Raw genomic sequence first — 13665 nt, forward strand, 5'->3', positions numbered from 1 at the left:
AGGTCGCAGAATATTCTTTTTATGATTTTATTCCTTTTATATTTATGTGTACATGTATTATCACCCATGGTATGGTTTATCTTGGTAAATACTTCATGGGCACTTGACAAGAATATGTATTCTGCTGTTATTGGTAGGGGTGGTCTGTATTGGTAGCTTAATCCACTGGGTTAATAGTGTTATTAAAAGTTTATGTTCTTTCTGATTTTTTGTCTATTTGTTTTATCAATTATTGAGAGAGGGCAATTGAAATTTCCTGCTGTAATTGTGGATTTGTTTGTTTCTTCTCATAGTTCTGTCAGTTTTTGCTTAATGTATTTCAAAACTGTTATTGGATATGAAAGGAGTCATGACTGTTATATCCTCTTGATGCTGTGATCCTTTTTTTTTTTTTTTTTCTTTTTTCCCTTTTTAGTGCCATTCCTACAGCATATGGAGGTTCCCAGGCTAGGAGTTGAATCAGAGCTGTAGCCTCTGGCCTATACCATAGCCCTAGAAACACAGGATCTGAGCCACGTCTGCGACCTTCACCACAGCTCACGGCAATGCCGGATCCATGACACTCTGAGCAAGGCCAGAGATCAAACCTGCATTCTCAAGGATGTTAGATTCGTTTTCACAGAGCCATGACGGGAACTCCTCACCCTTTTTGTCATGTGAAATGATCTTCTTTATCTCTGGTAGTATTCTTTGCTGTGTTATCTATTCTATCTCTTATTAACATTAGATACTTTGATTAGTGTTTGCATGGTATATCTTTTTTTCCTTTTCCTTCCACATTTTTTTTAGTCTTTATAGTTGAAATGCATTTCTTGTAAGCGGCATATGATTTAAGTTTTGTTTTCTATCTTTAATAATCTCTACATTTTATTTCAGATAGTTTGACTGTATTTAATGTAATGTTAGGCTTGAATTTGTCATCTTGCAGTTTTTTCTCTTTGTTTCATCTGTTCTTTCCGTTTCCTGTTTCTCCCCCTTTTTTGGATTAATTGAAAAAAATTCTTAAGATTTCCATTAAGTGATATTGTATCACCTTACATGTGTTTGGTATCCTTACTCTAGTATAGTCTTCCTATATTTGTGCTATTTGTTATGACATATTTTACTTTTGCATATATTTTTAACTTGATGCTATATTGTTAATTTTTTTGTTGTTTAGTCAATTCTCTAAAATTATAATAAAACATGTTATAGGAGTTCCCGTCGTGGTGCAGAGGTTAACGAGCCTGACTAGGAACCATGAGGTTGTGGTTCAATCCTTGGCTTTGCTCAGTGGGTTAAGGATCTGGCGTTGCCATGAGCTGTGCTGTAGGTTGCAGACATGGCTTGGATCCCACGTTGCTGTGGCTCTGGCCTAGGCTGAAGGCTGCAGCTCCAATTAGACCCCTAGCCTGGGAATCTCCATATGCTGCAGGTGCAGCCTTAGAAAAGACAAAAAAAAAAAAAAAAAAAAAACCCCAAAAAACACATGTTATATATTTATCCATGTAGTTATCTTCTCTAGCATTCTTTATTCTGTCTGGTATCATTTTACTTTTGCCTAAATGACTTACTTTAATGTTTCTTCTAAGTCTGCAGGTGGTAATTCTTTTCTGCTTTTGTATGACTGAAAAAGTTTTTGAAATATATTTTTGTTGGATATAGAATTCTTTTTTGGAGGGTTTTTTTTTTTTTTCTTTTTCCTGTTAGGTCTTTAAAGATGTTGTCCTAGTGTCATGTCAAGGAGAAATCTCTTCTAAGCCTTATCTTTGTTGCTCTGCTTGTTTTTTATTCCTTTGGAAGCTTTTAGGATTTCCTTCTTATTACTGATTTTGAGCAATTTGATCATGATGTACCTTGCTGTAAGTTTTTTTCTCTTGTGTTGTGGTTTTTGAAATTCTTAATATCTGATGGTTTATAGATTTCATCATATTTGGAAAACTTTCAGCCATTATTTCTTCACATATATCTTCTATCTTCTCTCCCTCTCTTCCTCTTGCTTTTGAAGGCTCCAGATACATGTGTGTTAGGTTGCTCATATTTGTCTCCCAGCCAACTGATAGCTCTGTTCATTTTATCCACTTGTCCTTTTTTGCTTTCTTTTTCCTTTTGGTTAGTTTCTATGGTTATGTCTACAAATTTTACTACTCTTCTGTAGCATCTAATCTACCTTTAATCCCATGTAGTGTGTTTTTTATCTCAAGCATTGTAAATTTTGCCTCAATAATTATGATTTAGGTCTTTTCTTAAATCTTCCATATATCTCTTTAACTCATTAACCTAAATTTTAGAATCTTAGTGGACTTCATTTTCCTTCCTCATTTGTTCTGAAAGTTGCTTGAGTGTATTCATTCCCAGATATTTTTGTCTCACTATAATGCCCATTTGTTTATGTTGTAGAAAATGCACATCTCTACTTGTATATTTATATGTAGATCCTTGTTCATACACCATGTTGTACCTTTTTTTCCAAGATTAAAAAATGCTTTATAAGAGTAAATAATGATAATTTTATAAAATTTAAGCAATACCATATTGAACCATATAGTATTGAATTAAGCGAATTTAAACATGATTTTACTTGAAGTTTTATAGTTTACTTGGAGGTGTAATAAAATATCAGAAATGATGTTCAGAATAACATTCACAGTTATGCATTCTTGTGGCTAGAAATTATACAATGGTTTTATATTCACCAAGCCTCAGAATACCCAGAAAAACTTTTGTAGGGCTTCTCTTACATGAGTAGAAGTCTGAATTCTTCTACTTTATTACACATCCTATTCAGGAAAAAGAAACATGACCAGATAAATTATTCCAGTTTATATATACACATATCAGTCAGTCTAGAGAAATTTGAAAGACACTCTTTTCACATACTTTTATAACGTGAGAGGGGGAGCACACTATTTTTCAAATTCCTCTTTCTCTATAAGAAAAAAAGAATACTAAAGGCTTGGTGAAATCCTTGATTATTTACAAGATCTCACTTACCCTAGGAAGACCGAGGGAGAGGGTGCCTACTGCTAGAACTGTGGGGAATTAGTTGAAATCTCATTCAAAAGTAAATTTTTCTGTAATTGGGAAGTAGATTTTCTTAAATTGCCTCTTCACACATTATGAATAGTTCTGTGATATGTTATAGCCATTAAAATTGATTAGATCCATTGAGTTGTCTCTTTAGAGTACTTTAATTATGAAAACCAGTTTGAAAGGAGTCCAGACTTGAGACAGATGGTTAAATTTATGTTTAAGTAAATCTAAGTTTTAAAAAATGAATAAAACTTTAAAAAGGCTATTTTAGTTGATTTCCTCATTCTGAGTCCACTGAGAATGGCACCTGGCTTTTTTATTTGATAATCTCTAAATTTTAGAAATTAAAAAAAAATCAGAATCATGTATGGATGATGTATAGAAGTTCTGTGAAAAATACTCTGCAGTTCTGATTTATCTCTCAGTTCAACATAGGGAAGAAATGCATTTTGGATCTAGGACATACTAAAAGACCAAAGGAGAGGTCAGGCTGTGTTTGTTGATCATCAGTTTTTATTGAAATGACCTGTAAGTGGGAGGTTTTCTCTTTCTTTTGGACCTACTTATTAATACATGGCATGGATGCTTTTCACACATGGACCGTAGTACAATAGGACTTTTAGAAGGTAATGGCATGCTGAGTTATTAATCTAATTTGCATTAGGTTAAAGCTGAAGAAATTGGAGTGATAATAATATCTCATCAGATACTGACATATTATGTGAGGTGGGATATGCTACACAGTTCATTTGTATTCTGCAGATTACTTCCTAAAAATAAAATGAATACACAATAATTTTATTTTCCTGGTTTTGCTTAGTTTTATTAAGTAAACAAAGCTAAGTTTCATGTTTAAAGAAACTTAGAGATTGAGAGAAGTGATATCCTTTTGCTGATTTTCCTTTATATTTATAGGTGGGTTTCTTAACAGTATCAGTTTTGTACTTGATTACCAGAAAGATGATATAAATAGATGCAGAAGGTAAAATTGTCATCTTTCTATAACTTCTAATTTTTAAAAAAATATTTAAATTTAAATTTTTAAAAAACAACCACATAAATTTATGCATTTTCTTGTTATATGTGAGATAGTGTTATTTGCATTAGTGATACTGTAGATAAAACACAAGGAAATCTTCACCTCCTCAAGCTTACATATTAGAACAGAAGATAGCTACTTAATAAAATAAATAAATGAAACATACAGTATGTTAGATGGTAACAGTTATGATGGAGAAAACATGGTAAGTAGCTGGCATGTTGAAAGGGTGATCAGGTTAGGTGTCATGAGAAAGACATTTAAATGAAGGGTGAAAGAAATAAGGGAGTGAAGCATGTTATTTTCTGGGGCAATGACTACTCCAGGTAGAGGGAAAAGCCAAACCAAAGTCATAGAGATGGGATCCTGTCTGGCATACTTGAAGAGTAGTATAGGCACTCTGTGGCTGAAACTGAGAGACTGATGCAGGAAAGGTGTGGAGGTATGAGGTCAGAGAGGAAGAATGGTGAAGGGTGGTAGAATTGTGTGGGATCTTGCTAGTTTTTTTTTTTTTTTTTTTTTTTTTAATTTGGCTTTTACACCAAGATGGGAATCCATTGGAGGATTTGAGCTAAGGAATGACATAAACTTACATTTTAACAGGGTAATTCTAGTAGCTTTGTAGAGAATAGTCTGAGGGATGAGAGAAGGGCATAAGGGATCACTTCCAGGCTACTATAGTAGTCCATGCAAGGGCTCATGCTGGCTTGGACCTGGGTGGCAGCAACAGAGGTGATGAGAAGTGGTCAAATACTGGATATATGTACATTTGGTTCTTATAACTATATTTTGTAAAACAACTGTGAATACTGAGTTAGCATTAGCTGTTATTGAATCATTGCCCTGGGTAGACAGAATAAGGGGTTAGACCCCTGTAAGCAGGGTCATAACACTTTGAATAATTGATCAATACATTAATTTGTTTTATGTGTGTTTCTCTTTAAAGACACTTTAAAAAATGTAAGTTGTTGACTTATTCACATTGAACTCAACAGCTAGCAATGCTCTAACTCATGGGCTAAACAAAGCTATCTAACATATCTGCTCTGTAAGGCACATCACAGTCTTCTTTAACATAAGAATACTAGGCACTACTTCAACACTCTGCTTGGGGCTCATTTTAAACAGCAACATCACCAACAAAATGTGCAAAATGTAGAACTAAATAGACTGTGAAAAGGATAGTATATAATGGGAGAGCTGAAACAAGAGGTAGAGCATAGCCTTTCAAGCTCAGTTGAGAATGTATCAGGTGACTCCTTTGCTGCTCTGTGCATGTACATGTCCACAATTGACTTGAAAAGCATTGTGTATATCAGTTTGGGGATTAAAAATAAATTTTAGGCATTGGGCTTAAATTTATGAAACATGGAATCCATGGATACTGAGAATCCATTGTATACTGAAAGTAGGGCCTAAAGAAATTTCTGACGAATTGGATGAGATGCAAGCGAGGCAGAGCCTCCTTGTCTTCCCACTTGCATCTCTCACAAGTGTCCTGTCTTAATAAGTCTATTTTTTTGCCTATCACTTTGTCTCTCGCTAAATTCCTTCTGCACTGAGGCACAAAGAACCTGAACTTCAGTAAGTCCAGACACGGGTGATTTTCCTTCATGGATTGGGAGATACAGGACACAGAGGGGCAGAAGCCCACAGAAGGGCTCATATCAGATACATCTGCCCTCATGTACCATTTATACCTGTAGCATTAAATATGAACATGGTTATGCCTTCTTGGTTTGGCATTATTGATCTTTTACCAGATTCACTTGATGGATGAAACTGGAATTAAACAGGCAGCAGAACCTGTAAAAGCTTTGATAGAGCAAGAGGTGAAGAATGGCTTTCCTTCTAACAGAATTATTTTGGGAGGATTTTCTCAGGAGAGAGCCTTTTTCTTGCACACGGCTCTCACCACCCAGCAGAAGCTGCCTGGCATCACTGCTCTCAGTTTCTGGTTCCCACTGCAAGCCTCATTTTCACAGGGTCCCATCAGTGGTGTGAATAGAGACATTCCCATCCTTCAGTGCCATGGAGTGTTGGATCCTTTAGTTCCCCTAATGTTTGGCTCTCTTACTGTTGAAAGGCTAAAAGCATTGGTCAGTCCAGCCAATGTGACCTTCAAAACTTACTCCTGTTAACAGGAAATGATGGATGTCAAACAATTCATTGATAAACTCCTACCTCCTGTTGATTGACGTCACAGAAGCCTTGCGTAGAAGTTCACACGAGCATCGTTGCAGTAGAGTATAAACCTTTTCCTGTGCCCCATCTCGAAACCTCTAATGTTTTTGTAGTGTAAAATGTTTTGCAAGTACACACCAGTGACAGACAAAAAAATGTGTGAGAGAAAGCAGTCAAGAATGAATCCAAGAGTTTGGGCCTGAGCAATGGGAGGGATGGCATTGTTGTTACTGAGATGGAAAAAAATGTAGGAGGAGCAGATTTGGAGCAGTTCAGGAGTTTGGTTTTGAGACTGTTATTAGACATCTAAATGGAGAAGTCACGTTTGTACTTGGATCTCTAATTTTTGAGTTTCAGTGAGAGATCTGAGGTTAAACTATAAATCCGATAGTTGGTATTTAAAGCTTTGATATTTGATGACATTAAAAGGGTGTTAATTAACAGACTGAGCCCAACGTTAAGAAGTCATGGAAACGAGGAGGGGGGGGAATTGTAAAGAATTAGATGAAAGGAAAACCAAAAGAATTTATTATTCTGGAAGCTAGATGGGGTGAAGGGGTTTCAAGGAAGAACAAGTGATCATGTGATTTACAGTTGAGTACTGCTAAGACAAAAGAGGAGGATGAAAGTTTGGACTTAGCAAAATATATGTTATTGGTGACTTTGACAAGTACAGTTTCACTGCATCAGTGGTGTCTCATTGTCTCACTTAGCATGATAATTTCTAGGTCCATCCATGCTGCTAAAAATGCTGGAATTTCGTTCCTTTTAATGGCTGAGTAATATTCCATTGTGTCTATGTACTGCATCTTCTTGATCCACTCCTCTGTTGATGGACATTTAGGTTGTTTCCAGGTCTTGGCTATTGCAAATAGTGCTGCAAAGAACACTGGAGTACATGTGTCTTTTCGAGTCATGGTTTTCTCTGGGTAGATGCCCAGGAGTGGGATTGCTGGATCAAATGGTCATTCTATGTTTAGTTTTGTGAGGAATCTCCATACTGTTTTCCACAGTGGTTGCACCAATTTACAATCCCACCAACAGTGTACTAGGATTCCTTTTTCTCCACACCCTCTCCAGCACTTATTGTTTGTAGACTTTTGGATGATGGCCATTCTGGCTGGTGTAAGGTGGTACCTCAGAGTGGTTTTGATTTGCATTTCTCTAATAATGAGTGATGTTGAACATCTTTTCATGTGTTTTTTGGCCATCTGTATGTCTTCTTTAGAGAACTGTCTGTTTAGATCTTCTGCCCATTTTTTGATGGGGTTGTTTGTTTTTTAGTATTGAGTGGTAGGAGGTGTTTATAAATTTTGGAGATGAATCCCTTGTCAGTCGATTCACTTGCAAAGATTTTCTCCCATTCTGTGGGTTGTCTTTTCATTTTGTTTAGGGTTTCCTTTGCTGTGCAGAAAATTTTAAGTTTAATTAAGTCCCATTTGTTTATTTTTGTTTTTACTGTCATTACTCTAAGAGGTGGCTCTGAGAAGATGTTGCTGTCGTTTATGTCAGAGAGTGTTTGGCCTATATTTTCCTCTAAGAGTTTTATAGTGTCTGGTCTTATATCTAGGTCTTTGATCCATTTGAAGTTTATTTTTGTGTATGGTGTTAGGGAGTGTTCTAATTTCATTCTTTTCCATGTGGCTGTCCAGTTTTCCCAGCACCAATTACTGAACAGGCTGTCTTTTCTCCATTATATATTCTTGCCTCCTTTGTCATAGATGAGTTGGCTGTAGGTGCATGGGTGTAATTCTGGGCTTTCCATTCTGTTCCACTGATCTATATTTTTGTCTTTGTGCCGGTACCATACAGTTTTGATGATTGTTGCTTTGTAGTAGAGTCTGAAGTCTGGGTGCCTGTTTCCTCCAGCTCCATTTTCCTTTTTCAGGATGTCTTTGGCTATTCTGCTGTTATTTACAATCTACTTAGTAGTTCAATCCTACAGTAAAAGGAGATAATTTCAGAATTGCTAATTTATGCCTCTGATAAAAGAGGCATACTAACTTAAAGGTAGGCAACTAAAGACATACTCCAGCTGCCTACTAACTAGAGTCCAGTATTTGTGTAGAGCTCTTTTTGTCTGTCTTCCATTGTAGTCAGATCTTTTTTCCTTTTTCAAAAATTTTTTTTTATTATAATTGATTTGCAATGTTCTGTCAATTTCTACTAAACAGGGTGACCCAGTTATTTATAATTTATATATATGTATACCCACATGTTCTTTTTCTCATGTTATCTTCTATCCTGTTCTGTCATAAGTGATTGGATTTAGGTCTCTGTGCTCTACAGTAGGACCTCATTGCTTATCCTCTCCAAAGGCAATAATTTGCATCTACTAACCCCAAACTCCAAGTCCATCCTAATCCCTCCCCTTCTCCTGACAACCACAAGTCTGTTCTCCATGTACATGGGTTTGTTTCTTTTCTGTATATAGATTCATTTGTGCCATATAGTAGATTCCAATATAAGTGATATCATATGGTATTTCTACTTCTCTTTCTGACTTAATTCACTCAATATGAGAATCTCTAGTTTCCTCCTTTTGCTGCAAATGGCATTATTTTGTTATTTTTTATGTCTGAGTAATATTGCATTGTGTGATGTACATCTTCTTGATCAGTTAATCTGTTGATGGACCTTTAGGTTGTTTCCATGTCTTGGCTATTGTAAATAGTGTTGCAATGAACATAGGGGTGTATGTGACTTTCTGATTGAAAGTTTTGTCTGGACATATGCCCAGGAGTAGGATTGAGAGACCATATTGTAGTTTTTATTTAGTTTTCTGAGGTACCTCCATACTGTTTTCCATAGTGTTGTAGTAGTTTATATTCCCAACAACAGTGTAGACATTCTCTCTTCTCCACACCCTATGTAGCATTTGTTATTTGTAGACTTATTAATGATGGCCATTCTGACTGATGTGAAGTGGTACCTCATTGTAGTTTTGATTTGCATTTCTCTAATACTTAGTGTTGTTAAGCATTTTTTCATGTGCCTGTTGGCCATCTGTATGTCTTCTTTGGAGAAATGTCTATTTAGGTCTGCTGCCCATTTTTCGATTGGTTTGCTTATATTTTTGCTGTTGAGTTGTATGAGTTGTTTGTTTACTTTGGAGATGAAGCCCTTGTCTGTTGCATCATTTGCAAGTATTTTCTCTCATTCCTTAGGGTGTTTTTTTTTTTTTTTTTTTTTTTTTTTTTTTTTTTTAATGATTCCTTTGCTATGCAAAAGCCTGTGAGTTGATTAGGTGTATTTTTATTTTTATTTCCGTTGCTTTGGGAGAGTGACCTAAGAAAACACTGGTATGGTTGATATCAGAGAATGTTTTGCCTGTGTTCTCTTCTAGGAGTTTTGTAGTGTCTTGTCTTACGTTTAGGTTATTAAGCCATTTTGAGTTTATTTTTGTGCATGGTGTGAGAGTGTGTTCTAGTCCATTGATTTACTTGGAGGTGTTCAATTTTCCCAACACCAATTGCTGAAGAGACTGTCTTTTCCCCATTTTATATTCTTGCCTCTTTTGTTGAAGACTAATTGACCATAGGTGTCTGGGTTTATTTCTGGGTTCTCTATTCTGTTTCATTGGTTCATACGTCTGTTTTTATATCAGTACCACACTGTCTTGATTACTGTAGCTTTGTAATATTGTCTGAAGTCTGAGAGAGTTATGTTCCTGATTGGTTTTTGTTCCTTGTTTGCTTTGACAATTCTGGGTCTTTTATGTTTCCATATAAATTTTTGGATTGTTCTAGTTCTCCAAAAAGTGTCATGGGTAATTTGATAGGGATCACATTAAATCTGTAGATTATTTTGGGTATTATGATCATTTTAATGGTATAATTCTTCCAATCCAGGACCATTGGACATCCTTCCCTTTCTTTGAATCCTCTTTAATTTTCTTGATTAAAATTTTGTAGTTCTTAGCATATATGTCTTTCACCTCCTTGGTCACTTTTATTGCTAGGTATCTAATTTTTTGGATGCTATTTTAAAAGGTACTGAATTTTTATATTCCTTTTCTAATATTTCAGAGATAGTATGCAGAAATGCAACCCATTTCTGAATGTTAAGCTTGTATCCTGCTACTTTGCTGAATTTGTTGATCAGTTAAGATAATTTTTGTGTGGTGTTCTTAGGGTTTTCTATGTATAGTATCATGTCATCTGCATAGAGTGACAGTTTTACCTCTTCTCTTCCAATTTGGATACCTGTTATTTCTTTTGTTCGTCTGATTGCTATGGCAAGGTTACTATGTTGAATAAAAGGGGTGTTCGTGGGCATCCTTGTGTTTTACCAGATTTTAGTCGGAAGGCTTTCAGGTTTTCTTCATTGAGTATTATGTTGGCTGTGGGTTTATCATAAATGGCTTTTAATATGTTGAGGTGTGTTCTCTCTATATCTACTTTGGTAAGAGTTTTTTTTTTTTAATCATGAGTGGTTGTTGAATTTTGTTAAATGCCTTTTCTGCATCTATTGAAATGATCTTGTGGTTTTTGACTTTTCTTTTGCCAATGTGGTGTGTGATGTTGATTGATTTGTGTATGTTGACCCATCCTTGTGAACTTGAGATAAATCTCACTTGGTCATGGTGTATGTTCTTTTTTATATGTTGTTGGATTCATTTGGCTAAAATTTTTTTGAGAATTTTTTAGTCTATAGTCATCAAAGATATTGGCCTATAATTTTCTTTTTATGTAGTATCTTTGTCTGGCTTTGGTATTAGGGTGATAATGGCTTCATAGACTGTCTTTGGGAGTATTCCTTCTTCATCCTTTTGGAGAAGTTTAAGAAGGATGGTTATAATTATTCTTTGTATGTATGATAGAATTTTCCTATGAAGCTGTCTGGTCCTGGACTTTTGTTTGTAGGGAATGTTTTTATAACAATTTCATTTCTGGTGATTGGTAGTTCATTTGCTGTGTTAGTTCTTGATTCAGTTTTGGCAGGCTGTAAGTCTCTAGAAAGTTGTCCATCTCTTCTAGGTTGATGTATTTGTTGGCATAGAATTGTTCATAGTATTCTCTTAAGGGTTTTTGTTGTTGTGGTTGTTGTTGTTTCTGTATTTCTGCACTATCCATTGAGATTTCTCTTTTTTCATTTCCCATTTTGTTTGAGTTATTTCTCTCCTCTTGGTGAGTGTGGCCAGAGGTTTGTCATTTTTTTTTTTTAACCTTTTCAAAAAACCAGCTCTTGGTTTTATTGAATTTTATTCTTTATTTTTTAATTTCTATTTTATTGATTTCCTCTCTCATCTTTGTGATTTCCTTCCTTCTGCTTTCTTCTTGTTTGGTTCTTCTTTTTCTAATTCTTTTAGGTGGTGCATTAGGTTGTCGATTTGAGATTTTTCTTCTCTTTTGAGGAAGACCTGTATTGCTGTGAACTTCCCTCTAAACACTTCCCTTTGCTGTTACTTGTGTTTATCATCACTTTTACAAATAGTCCCCCCGCCCCTTTAGATCTGTATACTGGCTTATTTAAGTAATGACTTTCCAATTGTGATTTCCTCCATCTGTATCTTCTTACTTCTTTCCTCTTTAGAGGAGACCTTTTGGTATTTATTTTAGAATAGGTTTAGTAATGCTGTGTTCTTTTTTTTGTTTGTTTGTTGGAGAAATTATTTCTCCTTCTATTATTTTTTTAAATTTAGGTGTTTTTTTAATTTTAATTTTTAATTTTTATTTTTTTGTCCTTTTGTCTTTTCCAGGGCTGCACCCGTGACATATGGAAGTTCCCAGGCTAGGGGTCCAATCAGAGCTGTAGCTGTTGGCTTATGCCACAGCCACAGCCACAGCCACAGCAACACGGGATCTGAGCCGTCTGAGACCTACAGCACAGCTCATGATAACGTAGGATCCTTAACCCATTGAGCGAGGCCAGGGATCGAACCCACAACCTCATGGCTCCTAGTTGGATTCGTTAACCACTGAGCCACTATGGAAACTCCTTTCCTTCTATTTTAAATGATATTTTAAATGATAATCTTCCTGGGTAGAGTATTGGAGGCTGCAGATTTTTCCCTTTTAGAACTTTGAATATACTTGCCACTCTCTTCTGGCCTGTAGTGTTTCTGTGGAGAAATCAGCTGATAGCCTTATGGGGGTTCCCTTATAATTAACTCTTTGTTTTTCTCTTGCTGCCTTTAGAATCCTCTCCTTATCCTTTGCCATTTTTATTATAATATGTCTTGGTGGAGTTCTGTTTGGGTTCAGCTTGTTTCGGGGCCCTCTGTGCTTCCTGCATCTTGATACCTGTTTCCTTTAGATTTGGAAAGGTTTCACTGTAATTTCTTCAAGTATATGTCCTCTTTCTTTCTGTATGCCTGTCTTTTTAGGGCTGAACACATGGCGTGTGGAAGTTCCCAGGCTAGGGGTTGAATCGGAGTTGCAGCTGCCAGCCTATGCTACAGCCACAGCAATGCGGGATCCAAGCTGCATCTACAACCTATATCACAGCTGATGATAACACCAGATTCTTAACCCACTGAGAGAGTCCAGGGATTGAACCTGTGTCTTCATGAATCCTAGTCACGTTTGTTACTGCTGAGCCGTGATGGGAACTCTCTCTTCAAATATATTTTCAATTGCCTTTTCTTTCTCTTCACCTTCTCGAATCCCTATTATGTAAAGATAGGCCCGTTTTATATTATTCCATAGATCTCTTATATTGCGTTCATGTTTTTTCATTTTGTGTTCTGTCTGCTGTCTTGATTGGATGATTTCCATTATTCTGTCTTCCAAGTCACTTATTCATTCTGCATTATTCATTCTGCTCTTCCATGCCTTTTCAGCTTGCATCTCTGTAAATGAATTTTCTAATTTTTTTTTTATAATTTCTCATTTCTTTCTAAAATAATCTGCATTTATCTTCATATCCACTCTTTAAGTCTTTCAGTATTTTCATTGTCTCCTTTTTGGACTTTATGTCTATTAGGCTGCAGAGGTCTGTTTCATTTTTTGCTCCTTCTGGAGACTTCTATAATTTTAACTGGGATTAGTTTCTGAGCTTCTTTTTGCTCATACTTTTCTTATTCTATGAGTTTAGGGAAAATGACTAACTGCTATAGTCTTCCAGGGCTATTTATATGTGAAAATGCCCCTGGGTATTTTCTGAGGACTATTTTTTCTTTTTTTTTTTTTGACTTCAGGGCTGCTCTTGGTTTGGATGCTTGCTGTCTCTTTCCTCAATGTTTTCAGGCTTTTATCCCCCTTATTGGGGGTGTGCTGGTGTACTGCCTCTGGGTCCTTCCATGGGGATGGAGGCAATGGGCAGGGCTTGCAGCCAATGCTCATTGCTGGGCCTCAGCAGTGGTGAGGACTCGCAGGGAGGTGGTACAGGATGCTTGTGGTTGCAGAGCCCTGGGAAGTGGCAATGACCCTCAGGGAGGTGTAGGCAGCACCCCAGAGCTTTTGGCAGCAGCAGTGGAGTGAAGGTTG

The 13665-nt window shown here is 36.2% G+C and overlaps 1 protein-coding gene and 1 pseudogene across 8 annotated transcripts in view; both read left to right on the forward strand.

Moving 5' to 3' along the window:
* Positions 1-13665, forward strand: part of FER (FER tyrosine kinase) — a 433188-nt gene that overhangs the window by 84154 nt on the left and 335369 nt on the right. The gene's annotated exons all lie outside the window — the stretch shown is intronic.
* Positions 1444-7018, forward strand: LOC110259436 (annotated as a pseudogene).

This window comes from Sus scrofa, chromosome 2 (genome assembly GCF_000003025.6).
Source record: "Sus scrofa isolate TJ Tabasco breed Duroc chromosome 2, Sscrofa11.1, whole genome shotgun sequence".
Classification (NCBI taxonomy): domain Eukaryota; kingdom Metazoa; phylum Chordata; class Mammalia; order Artiodactyla; family Suidae; genus Sus; species Sus scrofa.